The following is an 18533-nucleotide window of genomic DNA, read 5'->3' on the forward strand; positions in this document are numbered from 1 at the left end:
AGCAGACCACACGGAGGATTAAACACCCCCCTCCCCCTCCTTCCTCCCTATCCCAAGGCAGGATGTGTAATGGGCTGTGTAACCCGCGACTCGAGCATAGTTACTCCAGCTCCAGACTTAATCGGCTGTGGTAGGGTGGAAACAGCTGGGCTCTGGTAAGAGACAAGGATGGGTGGCTGAGGGGTCTGGGCCTCCCCTCACGGCAGGTTGTGTGTGTGGGGGGGGGAGAGGCGATGAGAACTGGGAGGGAGAGGATGGAGGAAGGGGGGGGGGACGGGACACCCGGTCGTTGCCCTCAGTAACTCAGTTTGTGTTTGGCTGGCGAGGGGTTTGGGCACGCTACTCGGCCCCCTGACCCGCTCCTCACTGGCATTGCTGCTACTCGCAATAGCTGCGAGTGCTCACACCCTCACTGTGTCCTACACCATGCTTGGTGACTGAAGGTACTACTCAGTGTTGGTGGTAAAAAAAAATTGAGTGTTTATAATAACATTAGAGGTGCAACAATGTTTATAATTTCGTTAGTGACGTGACAATGCTTACGAAACGTTAGCTGTATGGGGTATGTGTTAACGTTAGCGATGCTCCCATTTAACGTTGCTAGTTTTCGACAACACCCAAAAATGTTTAACTTGCCATAGATCTCAGAAGAAATGCATTCGCTTGTATTATTAAATATAGTGAAGAAAAGATATCGTGCAAGCAGAATTCCATTCTTCGTGAAATATTGTGTTCATAGTGCATAGTGTCCCTGGCAGGACTGTGGAGCAGCGTGGGTGGTGTATCTTGTAGCAGCAACAGCAGCAGCAGCAACAGCAGCGTTGCACTGTCAGCGGGAGCATCGTCCTCCACACAACACGGCTAGCGACCCCACCTTGAGCTCTCACAAAAATGCCATGTCCGTCCTGACGAGAGGTGCCGAGCATGTTATTCAGTATTGTGAGGCCGTAGTTATGCGAGGGGGAAGTATGTTAAGGGGACAATCCGTTAGCCAGAGGGTTATTGAGGGCTTTTCTCTCCTCCCCTTTCCCCTGGTAGTGCCAAAGTTGTCCCCTTATAATAAGAGTCGGACTCACCAGAGGTGTTCCCTCCTCAGATCCCCATGTCGATGACTTTTCCCATGCTCACCCACCATTCCGTATAGCCACTACTTCCGTTATACATTTGAGCTTAATACTTGTCAGGTTAAGGTAACCTGTTAAGCCACTCTCTCTGAGGGAAGCCACATTCACCAAAACCCCGACATGGTCTCTGTGGCGCAGATATTGATAGGTGAGAGCACATGGTAAGCTGTGTGGAGGCGTGGGAGGAGTGGGGGGGGGGGGGGAGAGCCACACGTCTGGCCGCGCTGTTGGTGTCTCAGGCCTATGGCACTGTCTGGAGGGCAGACTACTGTCTCGTCTTGCACAATGCTCCCTGCCGGTCCCTGCTGCATTACTCATTCATCTTAGACACACAGGTCGACTAAATTTTATGATAATGCGTTCTCTCTCTCTCTCTCTCTCTCTCTCTCTCTCTCTCTCTCTCTATATATATATATATATATATATATATATATATATATATATATATATATATATATATATATATATATATATATATAAACAGGCGATCTTAACAATGCAGAACAAGCCACATGGGGATGAAAATATTTATTTATTTATATACATACTTTTATTGACATCATGTATACATTATAACACTATTTTAAAATAGATTATAAATCTCCTCCAGCTCCTCAGACGCTGTACTGGAAACGAGGCGCTACAACAGGAAGGTGGCAGCTCTTGGGTCTTTAGTGGTGTAGATGAGGCTGGAAGTTAGGTCACTGAGGAAGCCTGTTGCATGTTGGCTCCAGAATCCTCGGGCTTCGATCCTACAAGGACAAAGTGGTCCAGATGTCCCGAGTCCCCACATTCCTTGAGTTAATATTTTTCCCCGTGATCAGCAGGGAAAACATATGAAAACGAAGTTCTTTGCATACGATCATAATTATCATAATGTTAAGTTTTCTGGAAGATGGGTTATGCGTTTTGAACCCATTATATGTCCCTCCACCCCCCCCCACCCTTTCTCCAAACTCACGCCGATATCACTGCTTTAAATCTCCTCTATCTGGTTTACAAGATGCAGCAACTGGCATTAAAACACCTCATGCTAGAATATTTGATAACATGGGAAATTTCACACAGAATATGTTGGCTAATACGTAGAATGAACTGGAGTATCGATTAGGCAAATGTGTTAAGGGACACTAAGTCTGCATAGATTAGACAACCCTAAAACTCTATTACTAATCTAATTATATGCAGAAAACTGCATTTTCATATCTTTCACAATTTGGTTGTAAATTTTTTTTAAAACGTTAAGGAGTTTGTGGACACCTTGTATATCATAAGTCGCGTGACTCGTGATGATCTGATAATTAATTAAGATTGATCCCATATATATTTTATGAGGTTTTATTAATCCAGGTAATTATTGCAAATGTTTACGGAAGTAATTAAAGATTACGTTGAAGCACACCGTCTTCACTCCAATGTAAACACTGACTTGTTGGGGGTCAACAGCCGTGGTGGCCTCTAAGCGGAAGCTGCTCTACTGTACGACACTTTCCGTTTAGAAGGGGGAAGGGGGGTTTCAAAAGGAAAAAAGAACACATTCATGTCTCCCTACCAGTGGATGCTATATGTATTCCGGTGTATTAGAATAGTTAAGTCATCGATGGTGTAGGTTGTGAGCGCCGTTGGAGTTGTTGGCGTCTGTGTGGCGTTGCCGGGGAAGGAAAACAACAGCTTGGAGTAGAGGTCGCGTGCCTGGCAGCCAAGGTCGTTTGTCTACACAGTGTTGCGTCGCGTACTGTCACACCTCTCTCCACCTTCCCACATTGTTTCATACCCTTTTCTGTGCTTAGAAATGAATGCAAAGTGATCGTAAAATCAAATATAACGAAGGCTAAGAACGTGCATATTAGAAAAATAAGTGTTACGTAAAGGTCAATGCCCTCGATGTGGCGAGTATCAGCCGAGTCGAGTGGAAAGGTGCTGATCAGCAGCTATATATATCTCACTCATCAATTAACCAGCTTGTACAGATTGCTGGAGGAGCATCTTTTGTTTCTCCACGCCGACTGGTATCTCACAATGTAAGTAATTTATCTTGTATCCTCATAAATACCCCACATTCCTTCCCCATGCATACATATTCTCGAGCAGAGGCACTCTTCTGTGTTTATTCTCGAGTAGAGGCACTCTTCTGTGTTTATTCTCAAGTAGAGGCTTTCTTCTGTGTTTATTCTCAAGTAGAGGCACTCTTCCGTGTTTATTCTCAAGTAGAGGCACTCTTCTGTGTTTATTCTCGAGTAGAGGCACTCGTCTGTGTTTATTCTCAAGTAGGGGCACTCTTCCGTGTTTATTCTCAAGTAGAGGCACTCTTCCGTGTTTATTCTCAAGTAGAGGCACTCTTCCGTGTTTATTCTCAAGTAGAGGCACTCTTCCGTGTTTATTCTCAAGTAGAGGCACTCTTCCGTGTTTATTCTCAAGTAGAGGCACTCTTCCGTGTTTATTCTCAAGTAGAGGCACTCTTCCGTGTTTATTCTCAAGTAGAGGCACTCTTCCATGTTTATTCTCAAGTAGAGGCACTCTTCCGTGTTTATTCTCAAGTAGAGGCACTCTTCCATGTTTATTCTCAAGTAGAGGCACTCTTCCGTGTTTATTCTCAAGTAGAGGCACTCTTCCATGTTTATTCTCAAGTAGAGGCACTCTTCCATGTTTATTCTCAAGTAGAGGCACTCTTCCATGTTTATTCTCAAGTAGAGGCACTCTTCCGTGTTTTTCATGCGTCCCTGAGGGAACTTGCTATTATAATGAACTATGTTTGTATCGCATTTTTTTAACCTAAGAAATTTGAATGATGTAATGATTTTAATTTCACTTTCGTTGACTGGCAACGCAAGTTAACAAATAATTAACATTAAAAAAATAATCAAACTGTTTTTGCATGCAACAAAATATGAGAATATATGATATGGTATATACACCGAAAAGGTGCCTTAGTATATTAAAACTGAGAATATACTTTAATTCCTTGCTTAGGTATTAAAGTATATTTTATTGATCGATAAATTGCAAGCTTAATGATCCACGACCAGTCAAACTGAATTAAAACTAATTAGTTTATGAACTAATATGAGAATGGTAAGGACTGTCATCAGAGTGGATAATAAGGATGTGTAACAAGTTTATAAGGTGGGTAGCATTTACGAAACATATAGCCATTATGCAAAAAGAAGATGATAATTTGGTATAAAAATAGGTGATGACGTGTAAAAATAATTAGGTCAGAATGGCTTCGATCAGGTGTTCCACCTGGCAGTAGTTCCGGGTATCATTGCTCCCGGGGCCGAGGGCTGTGGCCACGCCAAGCATGCACACTGACGTGAGCACCACAGCCTGGTTGACCAGTAACAGTTGGCAGGAACTTGCCAAGTTCCTTCCTGAAGCCAGTGAGGGATCTGTTGGTCGTAGTAGTAGTGGTAGTGGTAGTAGTAGTTGTTGTTGTAGGTCCCCCTGGGTTTATATTTCGCGCCATGCTGGTGCTGACACCTGGTGGCATAGACTTTTCATGATATTGTAATGGTTTTAATTCGACCGTGTAATCACTCAACCTCATACCAATACAACAAAACATATAAAAATAAATTATATAAATTAATAAACAATATAATGGGCCTGCTGATAACTGCTCTTATGGTTTGTACTCAGTTAATCAACATTAACACCATCATTTGAGTCAGTAATGACAGATTCTTCTCCGTTCTGAATTAAAACTAACACAGCAAGATAACCTTATTAAAACATCATTACAACAAAATTTAATTTATCTAACCTATGTACAGATCATTTCATGTAATATTTCAAGAGGTAGAATCTGTATAGACTACGTTTTGCCCTCTACCGAGTTTTGTTTTGGTAGCAGTAATTGTATGCAGTACCGACAAGTTAATGAGACACATGTGTAACACCTGGTGTATTTATTCTGAAGACGTTTCACCAACCACTGGCTTTATCAGCTCAATGCAGAGGTTAATTGAAGGTGTTGAGACTAGAGACAGTAGAATACGAGTAACCAGTCCCTCAGCCTAGATGAAGGTGTTCATCAGTGTTGATGGTGTTGGTGTGTGTGGTGGTGGTGGGGGTAGGGCGTTCATGATGGTGGTTGGTGGTGTGTGTGGGGGTTCATGATGGTGGTTGGTGGTGTGTAGGGGGGTTCATGATGGTGGTTGGTGGTGTGTGAGGGTTCATGATGGAGGGTTGATGGTGTGTGGGGGTTCTTGATGGAGGGTTGGTAGTGTGTGGGGGGAGGGTATTCATGAGTGCGTGTGCATGTGTGTGTGAGAGGGTCCAACTGTAACTATAATATCCGGAAACAGGTGAGGGAGATAATTTGACTCATTGTTGAGTTCACCTGTCTCAGCCACCTGCCTCAACCACCTGCCTCAACCACCTACCTCAACCATCTCCCACCCTGAACATCTAGCCACCCACTCAGCCCACCCATCAAGGCACTCATTTGAGTGCCTTGATGGGCGCTCTTGAGTGGGTGACTAGTTGTACTCACCTAGTTATGTTTGCAGTGGTCGATTCATAGCTCCTGGCCCCGCCTCTTCAATGGCCGCTACTAGGTCACTTTCTGCTCCATGAGCTTTATCATACCTCTTCTTAAAGATATGTATGGATCCTGCCTCCACTACATCACTTTCCAGACTATTCCACTTCATGATAACTCTGTGACTGAAGAAATACTTCCTAATATCTATGTGATTCATTTGAGTCTTCAACTTCCAACTATGACTCCTCGTTGCTGTGTCCCATCTCTGGAACATCTCGTCTCTGTCCACCTTGTCGATTCCTCCTAACGTACAAGGTGTACAGAGTCCTGAACGATTCCCTGTTAAGATGTCGCGCGCGCGCGCGTGCGTGTGTGTGTGTGTGTGTGTGTGTGTGTGTGTGTGTGTGTGTGTGTGTGTGTGTGTGTGTGTGTGTGTGTGTGTAGAAGTTACTAGTTGTCAAAGGCACTTGTGACAGACACTTGGCCTGATATATATACATGTATATATATATATATATATATATATATATATATATATATATATATATATATATATATATATATATATATATATATATATATATATATATATATATATATATATATATATATATATATATATATATTATTTATTTATATATACATTATAATTTTGCGAATATGTGTATATGGTGGGTGGGGTTTGGAGGCGGGGGTAGGGGTGTGACTGAGGGGAACGGGGTGTGAGAGAGGGAAGGAGAGGAGGGGAATCGACAAAGTTAAGGCAGCTGGTGACTGCAATGGCCACCGTCTGTGTCAAGAGTGAAGCATGCCCAGCCTGAGCCACAAGTTCGGTGATCCCAGGATGTAGTGCGGTGCACCCGACCTTACCTACCTCAACACTAGCATCCTTTATCCTCCCCTGCCCCCCACAATCCACTACCTTCCTCCCTCCCACGGCTCAATAACCCCCACTCTCCTCCTCTCCTCCCTCCCTTCCTAATGTTCTCCCCTCATTTTTCTCCCTTCCCCAGTCTTCCCTCTCAACCCCCCCTGTTCTGCCTCTCACCCCATCCATGTTCCACCTCACAATAACCACACCTCTATTCCACCAGCCATCTCTCGTTCCCCATTCGAAATGGGGAACCCACTTTCGCCCCTCCCCTCCTTCTTTTTGCTTCTCCCACTTTACCCTCCCCCTACCCTTCCCTACCACAATTTCTCCTAACCCTCACCCCCTTTTTTCTTCGTGCACACTGGTCGCTGGATGAAAGCATCGCTGCTACCTGGGGTTGTCACTGCTACCTGGGGTTGTCACTGCTACCTGGGGTTGTCACTGCTACCTGGGGTTGTCACTGCTACCTGGGATGTCACAGCTGCTTGGGTTGTCACAGCTACTTGGGTTGTCACAGATACTTGGGTTGTCATAGCTACTTGTGTTGCCACAGTTACTTGAGTTGTCACAGCTGCTTGGGTTGTCACAGCTACTTGGGTTGTCACAGCTACTTGGGCTGTCACAGCTACTTGGGTTGTCACAGCTACTTGGGTTGTCACAGCTACCTGAGTTGTCACAGCTAGCTGGTTTGTCACAGCTACTTGGGTTGTCACAGCTACTTGGGTTGTCACAGGTACTTGGGTTGTCACAGCTACTTGGGTTGTCACAGCTACTTGGGTTGTCACAGCTACCTGGGTTGTCACAGCTACTTGGGTTGTCACAGCTACCTGGGTTGTCACAGCTACCTGGTTTGTCACAGCTACTTGGGTTGTCACAGCTACCTGGGTTGTCACAGCTACCTGGTTTGTCACAGCTACTTGGGTTGTCACAGCTACTTGGGTTGTCAGAGCTACCTGGGTTGTCACAGCTACTTGGGTTGTCACAGCTACTTGGGTTGTCACAGCTACTTGGGTTGTCAGAGCTACCTGGGTTGTCACAGCTACCTGGGTTGTCACAGCTACTTGGGTTGTCACAGCTACTTGGGTTGTCACAGCTACTTGGGTTGTCACAGATACTTGTGTTGTCACAGCTACTTGTGTTGTCATAGCTACTTGGGTTGTCACAGCTACTTGGGTTGTCACAGCTACCTGGGTTGTCACAGATACTTGTGTTGTCACAGCTACTTGGGTTGTCACAGCTACTTGGGTTGTCACAGCTACTTGGGTTGTCACAGCTACTTGTGTTGTCACAGCTACTTGGGTTGTCACAGCTACTTGGGTTGTCACAGCTACTTGTGTTGTCACAGCTACTTGGGTTGTCACAGCTACTTGTGTTGTCACAGCTACTTGGGTTGTCACAGCTACTTGGGTTGTCACAGCTACTTGTGTTGTCACAGCTACTTGGGTTGTCACAGCTACTTGGGTTGCCACAGCTACTTGGGTTGCCACAGCTACTTGGGTTGTCACAGCTACTTGGGTTGTCACAGCTACTTAGGTTGTCACAGCTACTTGGGTTGTCACAGCTACTTGTGTTGTCACAGCTACTTGTGTTGTCACAGCTACTTAGGTTGTCACAGCTACTTGGGTTGTCACAGCTACTTGGGTTGTCACAGCTACTTGGGTTGTCACAGCTACTTGGGTTGTCACAGCTACTTGGGTTGTCACAGCTACTTGGGTTGCCACAGCTACTTGTGTTGTCACAGCTACTTGGGTTGTCACAGCTACTTGTGTTGTCACAGCTACTTGGGTTGTCATAGCTACTTGTGTTGTCACAGCTACTTGGGTTGTCACAGCTACTTGGGTTGTCACAGCTACTTGGGTTGTCACAGCTACTTGGATTGTCACAGCTACTTGGATTGTCGCAACTAACCCATACATTATGTTGACTTGCTCGCCTGGAGTTTTACGACCCACTTGTCGTGAGTTCAATCCCCACCCGTACCTTGGTTCATACATCTGCTTTGCTGGGCTATTCTATGGACATATATGAAAGAAACATGCGCTCGTATTACTACTCTGAGAATACGTTCCGCCCAGCAGATGCTTTCCCGGTTCAACCAGTCTTTCTTACACACTCGTTCAGGTCAGTCACTGAAGTTTTCCTCTACTGGGAAACCTCCGAGGTGGCGAAGAGGATCTCTGTGTCAACACTGGATCCACGTGACACAATACCTTCAACGACATACTCAATGGAGAAGCCAGGTGTAGATGTGATAAAAATCACAGACAATGGAATCATTGTACAGTTACTGTGGCTTCCATTTCACTCTAACTTATTCCTACGTGATGAAGTTGATAACTTAGCCAAAGCTAGTGAAAGAAAAAGCTGAATTTATCTTTGTTCATTCGGTTCCAAGCTCTCGGAATACTATTATAAGACAGATAATGAATATGAAAGTCATAGGAGTGCAGTTGGAATTCGAAGTATCTATAACTCGCTATAATTACAGGGGAAAATATTCGCATAAACCGATTGACACGAATGTTAGTCTAGGTCGCACTTGCAAGCGCACATCTGCAGGTACATAATCAAACTAAAAGTAAATTGTGTAGTCAGAATTATAGTAGCTTTTACGAACGCTGCTTCGGTACATTAACTTGTATGATGCTACAGTATCCTCTTACTGCAAATATCACACCTTGACTGTAACGCAGACTAAAGCTACGTAACGAAAATTGCTGACAGTGAATACAGGCCAACGAAGATGATAGATTCCATGATCAGTCCTGAAAATATTTGTAAACATCAAGAAACCTCATAAATTGTAATTAAGTCCTGAAAATTTTAATAAGCATAAAAAATTCAAGGAACATCGTAGAATATGGGATGAATTTGAAGATGTGCGACAGACAAGGTCAATACTATGAAAATCAGGTTATTACCACAAGCAGCTAATTGGTTCAATTACGATGTGGCGGTTAGATATATAGAAAAAGAAAAATAAGTGCGCACACACACACACACACACACACACACACACACACACACACACACACACACACACACACACACACACACACACACACACACACATCAATTAATCTGCTTGGACTTCCTGCTCATTTCTGCAACATTGGAAAGCTCCTGATGTGTTGAATGCAATACGAAAAGCCTAGAGCTATCATTCAACTCCCCGTGTGGTTGTTTCGCATCTTGTATTGCTTGTTCGCCACTATTTCACATATATATCTGTATATACAAAATAGGAGTTTGCATATACTGTACATTCCTGTGTATTAAACAGACTTGTGTACGGGGAATATGAATAATATCTCCAATCCCTTGGATCAAAGCGCTGAAAAGTGGCGAGTGTAAACTGGGATCAGAATTCGAGACAGTTTACTAATGTTATTCCCCAAGTATACCTCCAGGAGAACTTTCCTGAAGGTATACCAGTGAATTGCAAAGAGCTACTCACCCTTCCTCGGATCAAACTTGATTACCTCTCATTTCCCCGGGTGCTCCATGGCCCTTACGGGACTAACGCTTCCCCATGAATATGATAATGTAGATTATGATGTTAGTGATGAAATTCTTGTGGGACGTCTGGACAAAAAGTGGAATTTCTTGTATTTTTTTCATAAAGATCACTTACTGTGCAGGAAGTGACTGACACCGTGTTGACTGACACCGTGTTGACTGACACCGTGTTGACTGACACCGTGTTGACTGACACCGTGTTGGTGGCTCAGGTGTGTTTACCAGGCGTGGCTGACACCGTGTTGGTGGCTCAGGTGTGTTTACCAGGCGTGGCTGACACCGTGTTGGTGGCTCAGGTGTGTTTACCAGGCGTGGCTGACACCGTGTTGGTGGCTCAGGTGTGTTTAGCAGGCGTGGCTGACACCGTGTTGGTGGCTCAGGTGTGTTTACCAGGCGTGGCTGACACCGTGTTGGTGGTTCAGGTGTGTTTACCAGGCGTGGCTGACACCGTGTTGGTGGCTCAGGTGTGTTTACCAGGCGTGGCTGACACCGTGTTGGTGGTTCAGGTGTGTTTACCAGGCGTGGCTGACACCGTGTTGGTGGCTCAGGTGTGTTTACCAGGCGTGGCTGACACCGTGTTGGTGGCTCAGGTGTGTTTACCAGGCGTGGCTGACACCGTGTTGGTGGCTCAGGTGTGTTTACCAGGCGTGGCTGACACCGTGTTGGTGGCTCAGGTGTGTTTACCAGGCGTGGCTGACACCGTGTTGGTGGCTCAGGTGTGTTTACCAGGCGTGGCTGACACCGTGTTGGTGGTTCAGGTGTGTTTACCAGGCGTGGCTGACACCGTGATGGTGGCCCAGGTGTGTTCGCCAGGCATGGCTGACATCGTGTTGGTGGGCCAGGTACGTTCACCAGGCGTGGTTGACACCGTGTTGGTGTCCCAGGTGTGTTTACCAGGTGTGACTGACACCGTGTTGGTGGCCCAGGTATGCTCTCCACGCATAGCTGACACCGAGTTAGTGGTCCAGGCGTGTTCACCACATGGCTGAGACCGTGTTAGGGGCCTAGTTGTTTTCAGCGCACGTGCCTAACTACTGATAAGCCTGAGAAACCCTTCACGACTCACCTTAAATGAAAGAGGAAAAGAACGAAAAAAAAAAAAATACTAGGAAAACATTCCTAATCTCCCTTTCATATCACCCAGTCCTTAATATAACAGCTATATTCAGTTCTGGCAGTCAACAGGTAGCGATGGGTGAGGCTTGTCTAGCGTTTAAAGGCTTGAAGACGTATCTTTTGCACTTGGGTCATTACCACGCTCATTAACTTTTATATTAACTTCACTCGTTGAAACAGGGAATAAACTAATTGCGTATACACTGAAAGAGATATTATGCCTTAAATTATTTATGTTATGCACCGTGTTTATGGATTAATTAAGTTTCTGTATTGGTATATGCTGCCCATACTACCAATTATTTGTGCTGAAATATACGTCCGTGTAAGATTATGCTGGATAATCCTGTGTTAGATTATATTAACTTACATAAACCAAGCTAAGCTTAAATAAAAATAAAACCTTTTTCTAATTCATTATACACAAACATCCCCTTCACATAGTAGAAAGAAAATTTATGACTACGTTTCTGTCCGACATAGACCATTAACCATTTCATAAATTGACTTTGGGGATCGGGTAAGAAAACGAACGGTGTCGCCTGAGGACAGTTTGCCAACACTGTGACGAGTAGCTACTACAAAGTGAACTTTCACATTTATATGTCAAGTGACATGTGAAACGGGATATGTCAGTGTTATTACCTGTTCTCGGGTCAACAGATAGTGGAGCCACGTTCAACGTAGGACCTGCATCTCACACACTGTTGCTTGTGTTTAATATATTTACTGAATTTCACAGTGATCGTCACTGTGGAACCCGGCAACGTCCGCCAAGGCTGAATGACTAAGCACCTTAAAATTACTTCTTCCCTTCTGTGAAGGATGAAGGAATGATCCACTTAAAATTACTTCTCCCCTTCTGTGAAGGATGCAGGAATGATCCCCTTAAAATTACTTCTCCCCTTCCGTGAAGGATGAAGGAATGATTCCCTTAAAATTATTTCTCCCTTTTCGTGAAGGATGAAGAACTGAGCCCCTCAAAATACCTCTCCACCTTCAACAAGGCCGGGGGATGTTAGTGTGCAAGGAAGGAGGAGCCTAGATACTAACGAAGAGCTTCGAATTCAAGAATTTAGCGCTGCTTTACATTTCTTCAGATTGAAACCTGATTTCCAGCCATTCCTCAGGCGTTGTATGACCCATAGGGGTTTACGCTTTCCTAAGAATATAATAATAACAATTAGCTACAATGTCAAGAATTTGTTGGTCAGTAATTAATTTTGTGTCATCACCATAGTTGCCATAGAAAATACCAAATCGTTGGGATACAGTTGTCATGGGAGGGTACAGGTCGATAATACTCAGTTGCCATGGGAGGGTGCAGGTCGATAGTACACAGTTGCCATGGGAGGGTTCAGGTCGAGAGGACAAAGTTGTAATGGAATAGTGCAGGTTGGGAATATACAGTTTCCATGGCAGGATGCAGGTCAAGCGTACATAGTTACCATGGAAGGACGCAGGTCAAGAGTACACAGTTGCCATGAGAGGGTGCAGGTCGAGAGTACACAGTTGCCATGGGAGGGTGCAGGTCGAGAGTACACAGTTGTCTTGGGAGGGGTGCAGATCGAGAGTACACAGTTGCCATGAGAGGGTGAAGGTCGAGAGTACACAGTTGCCATGGGAGGGTGCAAGTCGAGAGGACACAATTACTGTGTTAGGATTCAGATCGAGAGTACACAATTGCTATGTTAGGGTTCGAGAGGATACATAGTTACCATGGGACGGTCCAGGTAGAGAGAACCCATTTGCCATATTAGAATCCAGGGGAGAGGACACATAGTTGCCATGGAAGGGTCCTGACCATGAGTACAGTTCTACGGCGTTTAGTTTTTGTTTCCCATCAGCGGACGGAGGTTCGAGCCTCCACCGTTTCTTGCGCTGAATGATTGCAGACGAGTTTAGCGCTTCCAAGGAAACCTAATAACATAATACAACAAAATCCTTCCTACAGAAGCATACACTACTCTGTTTCCAATGTATAATGTATTTTTTTTGTCTAACAGGTGAGTGAGATGGTGGTGCAGGCTGCAAGTGAAGGTGAGTTGACACCTTCATCACCTCTAGTTGACACCTTCACCACTCTAGCTGACACCTTCATCACCTCTAGTTGACACCTTCATCACCTCTACTTGACACCTTCATCACCTCTAGATGACACCTTCACCACTCTAGCTGACACCTTCATCTCCTCTAGCTGACACCTTCATCACCTCTAGTTGACACCTTCACCACTCTAGCTGACACCTTCATCACCTCTAGCTGACACCTTCATCACCTCTAGTTGACACCTTCATCACCTCTAGCTGACACCTTCATCACTTCTAGTTGACACCTTCATCACCTCTAGTTGACACCTTCACCACTCTAGTTGACACCTTCATCACTTCTAGTTGACACCTTCATCACTTCTAGTTGACACCTTCATCACCTCTAGTTGACACCTTCACCACTCTAGCTGACACCTTAATCACCTCTAGCTGACACCTTCATCACCTCTAGTTGACACCTTCATCACCTCTGACACCTTCATCACCTCTAGTTGACACCTTCACCACTCTAGTTGACACCTTCATCACTTCTAGTTGACACCTTCATCACCTCTAGCTGACACCTTCATCACTCTAGCTGACACCTTCATCACCTCTAGCTGACACCTTCATCACTCTAGCTGACACCTTCATCACCTCTAGCTGACACCTTCATCACCTCTAGCTGACACCTTCATCACTCTAGTTGACACCTTCATCACTTCTAGTTGACACCTTCATCACCTCTAGCTGACACCTTCATCACCTCTAGTTGACACCTTCATCACTTCTAGTTGACACCTTCATCACCTCTAGCTGACACCTTCATCACTTCTAGTTGACACCTTCATCACCTCTAGCTGACACCTTCATCACCTCTAGTTGACACCTTCATCACCTCTAGTTGACACCTTCATCACTTCTAGTTGACACCTTCATCACTTCTAGTTGACACCTTCATCACCTCTAGTTGACACCTTCATCACCTCTAGTTGACACCTTCATCACTTCTAGTTGACACCTTCATCACTTCTAGTTGACACCTTCATCACTTCTAGTTGACACCTTCATCACCTCTAGTTGACACCTTCATCACCTCTAGTTGACACCTTCATCACTTCTAGTTGACACCTTCATCACTTCTAGTTGACACCTTCATCACTCTAGCTGACACCTTCATCACCTCTAGCTGACACCTTCATCACCTCTAGTTGACACCTTCATCACTTCTAGTTGACACCTTCATCACCTCTAGTTGACACCTTCATCACTTCTAGTTGACACCTTCATCACCTCTAGTTGACACCTTCATCACTTCTAGTTGACACCTTCATCACTTCTAGTTGACACCTTCATCACTTCTAGTTGACACCTTCATCACTCTAGCTGACACCTTCATCACCTCTAGTTGACACCTTCATCACTTCTAGTTGACACCTTCATCATCTCTAGTTGACACCTTCATCACTTCTAGTTGACACCTTCATCACTTCTAGTTGACACCTTCATCACTTCTAGTTGACACCTTCATTCTAGTTGACACCTTCATCACTTCTAGTTGACACCTTCATCACTTCTAGTTGACACCTTCATCACCTCTAGTTGACACCTTCATCACTTCTAGTTGACACCTTCATCACCTCTAGTTGACACCTTCATCACTTCTAGTTGACACCTTCATCACCTCTAGTTGACCCCTTCATCACTCTAGTTGACACCATCACTTCTAGTTGACACCTTCATCACCTCTAGTTGACACCTTCATCACTTCTAGTTGACACCTTCATTCTAGTTGACACCTTCATCACTTATAGTTGACACCTTCATCACCTCTAGTTGACACCTTCATCACCTCTAGTTGACACCTTCATCACTCTAGCTGACACCTTCATCACCTCTAGCTGACACCTTCATCACCTCTAGTTGACACCTTCATCACTTCTAGTTGACACCTTCATCACCTCTAGTTGACACCTTCATCACTTCTAGTTGACACCTTCATCACTTCTAGTTGACACCTTCATCACTTCTAGTTGACACCTTCATCACCTCTAGTTGACACCTTCATCACTTCTAGTTGACACCTTCATCACTTCTAGTTGACACCTTCATCACCTCTAGTTGACACCTTCATCACTTCTAGTTGACACCTTCATCACCTCTAGTTGACACCTTCATCACTTCTAGTTGACACCTTCATCACTTCTAGTTGACACCTTCATCACTTCTAGTTGACACCTTCATCACCTCTAGTTGACACCTTCATCACTTCTAGTTGACACCTTCATCACCTCTAGTTGACACCTTCATCACCTCTAGTTGACACCTTCATCACTTCTAGTTGACACCTTCATCACTTCTAGTTGACACCTTCATCACCTCTAGTTGACACCTTCATCACCTCTAGTTGACACCTTCATCACTTCTAGTTGACACCTTCATCACTTCATCACTTCTAGTTGACACCTTCATCACTTCTAGTTGACACCTTCATCACTTCTAGTTGACACTTCTAGTTGACACCTTCATCACTTCTAGTTGACACCTTCATCACTTCTAGTTGACACCTTCATCACTTCTAGTTGACACCTTCATCACTTCTAGTTGACACCTTCATCACCTCTAGTTGACACCTTCATCACTTCTAGTTGACACCTTCATCACTTCTAGTTGACACCTTCATCACTTCTAGTTGACACCTTCATCACTTCTAGTTGACACCTTCATCACTTCTAGTTGACACTTTCATCACCTCTAGTTGACACCTTCATCACTTCTAGTTGACACCTTCATCACTTCTAGTTGACACCTTCATCACCTCTAGTTGACACCTTCATCACCTCTAGTTGACACCTTCATCACTTCTAGTTGACACCTTCATCACCTCTAGTTGACACCTTCATCACTTCTAGTTGACACCTTCATCACTTCTAGTTGACACCTTCATCACTTCTAGTTGACACCTTCATCACCTCTAGTTGACACCTTCATCACCTCTAGTTGACACCTTCATCACTTCTAGTTGACACCTTCATCACTTCTAGTTGACACCTTCATCACCTCTAGTTGACACCTTCATCACCTCTAGTTGACACCTTCATCACTCTAGCTGACACCTTCATCACCTCTAGCTGACACCTTTATCACCTCTAGCTGACACCTTCATCACTCTAGCTGACACCTTTATCACCTCTGTTTGGCACCTTCACCTGTAGTTGACACCTTCATTAAATCTAGTTGACACCTTCATCACTTCTACTTGACACCTTCATCACGGCAAGAATAGTTTTCTTGTGGAGCACTGTGCACGGATAGTCTTGTTGTGGAGCACTGTGCACGGATAGTCTTGTTGTGGAGCACTGTGCACGGATAGTCTTGTTGTGGAGCACTGTGCACGGATAGTCTTGTTGTGGAGCACTGTGCACGGATAGTCTTGTTATGGAGCACTGTGCACGGATAGTCTTGTGGAGCACTGTGCACGGATAGTCTTGTTGTGGAGCACTGTGCACGGATAGTCTTGTTGTGGAGCATTGTGCACGGATAGTCTTGTTGTGGAGCACTGTGCACGGACAGTCGTGTTGTGGAGCACCGTGCACGGATAGTCTTATTGTGGAGCACTGTGCACGGATAGTGTTATTGTGGAGCACTGTGCACGGATAGTGTTGTTGTGGAGCACTGTGCACGGATAGTCTTGTTGTGGAGCACAGTGTACGGATAGTCTTGTTGTGGAGCACTGTGCACGGATAGTGTTGTTGTGGAGCACCGTGCACGGATAGTCTTGTTGTGGAGCACTGTGCACGGATAGTCTTGATGTGGAGCACTATGCACGGATAGTATTGTTGTGGAGCACTGTGCACGGATAGTCTTGTTGTGGAGCATTATGCACGGATAGTCTTGTTGTGGAGCACTGTGCACGGATAGTCGTGTTGTGGAGCACTGTGCACGGATAGTCTTGCTGTGGAGCACAGTGTACGGATAGTCTTGTGGAGCACTGTGCACGGACAGTGTTGTTGGGAGCACTGTGCACGGATAGTGTTGTTGTGGAGCACCGTGCACGGATAGTCTTGTTATGGAGCACTGTGCACGGATAGTGTTGTTGTGGAGCACAGTGTACGGATAGTCTTGTGGAGCACTGTGCAACGACAGTGTTGTTGGGGAGCACTGAGCACGGATAGTCTTATTGTGGAGCACTGTGCACGGATAGTCTTATTGTGGAGCACTGTGCACGGATAGTGTTGTTGTGGAGCACTGTGCACGGATAGTCTTATTGTGGAGCACTGTGCACGGATAGTGTTGTTGTGGAGCACTGTGCACGGATAGTCTTATTGTGGAGCATTGTACACGGATAGTGTTGTTGTGGAGCACTGTGCACGGATAGTGTTGTTGTGGAGCACTGTGCACGGATAGTCTTGTTGTGGAGCACTGTGCACGGATAGTGTTGTTGTGGAACACTGTACACGATAGTCTTGTTGTGGAGCACTGTGCACGGATAGTGTTGTTGTGGAACACTGTGCACGATAGTCTTGTTGTGGAACACTGTGCACGATAGTCTTGTTGTGGAACACTGTGCACGATAGTCTTGTTGTGGAGCACTGTGCACGATAGTCTTGTTGTGGAACACTGTGCACGGATAGTGTTGTTGTGGAGCACTGTGCACGGATAGTGTTGTTGTGGAACACTGTGCACGATAGTCTTGTTGTGGAGCACTGTGCACGATAGTCTTGTTGTGGAACACTGTGCACGGATAGTGTTGTTGTGGAACACTGTGCACGGATAGTGTTGTTGTGGAGCACTGTGCACGGATAGTGTTGTTGTGGAACACTGTGCACGATAGTCTTGCAGAACAACGTTAATTTTCTTTCATTTTACTCTGACGATCGCGAAATTAATTAATTTCATTCTGTCTTTGTCTGTCTGTGTCTTTCTGTCTATCTGTGTGTGTGTCTGTCTCTGCCTCTCTCTCTCTCTCTCTCTCTCTCGCTCTCTCTCTGCTATCATATGCGTGGCGCATTGTAACTAATGAAATATTATGCTCACTCACCTTAGACTTTTTCAACGGGTATTTCAGTGATACTCATATGTGGAGGGTAAGGGAAGAGGAGGAGGGGGAGGGGGAATTGTGACGCCGCCCGAGGAAGGGGTGTTTGTTACAAAAAACGCGATTCTAAAAAGCTTAGAGATCTCCAGTGAATACTAGAAAGGACTGCCCATCTAGCATCCAGCCTGTTACTGGGTTTTCGTAACAATTAGTCAGCATCCTTGTCCAATTATCCATTAGAATTCAGTATGATTCAATAGTGCTTCAGGATTACAACTGGTAGGCTACTAACAAGAGAAATTAAAATTTAATAAATTTATTAATAATTAAGTTGTCTAGGCGTATA

General features: G+C 44.9%; 1 long non-coding RNA gene across 2 annotated transcripts in view; it reads left to right on the plus strand.

Moving 5' to 3' along the window:
* Positions 1-312: 312 nt before the first annotated feature.
* The window catches only part of LOC128693846 (uncharacterized), a 94610-nt gene continuing 76389 nt past the window's right edge, over positions 313-18533 (plus strand). Inside the window, exons 1-3 of one of the 2 annotated variants that reach the window (XR_008407776.1) lie at positions 313-443; positions 2915-3145; positions 13126-13167. This is a non-coding gene — a long non-coding RNA (uncharacterized lncRNA). Of the gene's footprint in view, positions 444-2914; positions 3146-13125; positions 13168-18533 lie in introns of those variants that run through there. The other variant, XR_011392742.1, reaches the window with a different exon arrangement.

The sequence above is a fragment of the Cherax quadricarinatus genome, chromosome 33, assembly GCF_038502225.1.
Source record: "Cherax quadricarinatus isolate ZL_2023a chromosome 33, ASM3850222v1, whole genome shotgun sequence".
Taxonomy (NCBI): Eukaryota; Metazoa; Arthropoda; class Malacostraca; order Decapoda; family Parastacidae; genus Cherax; species Cherax quadricarinatus.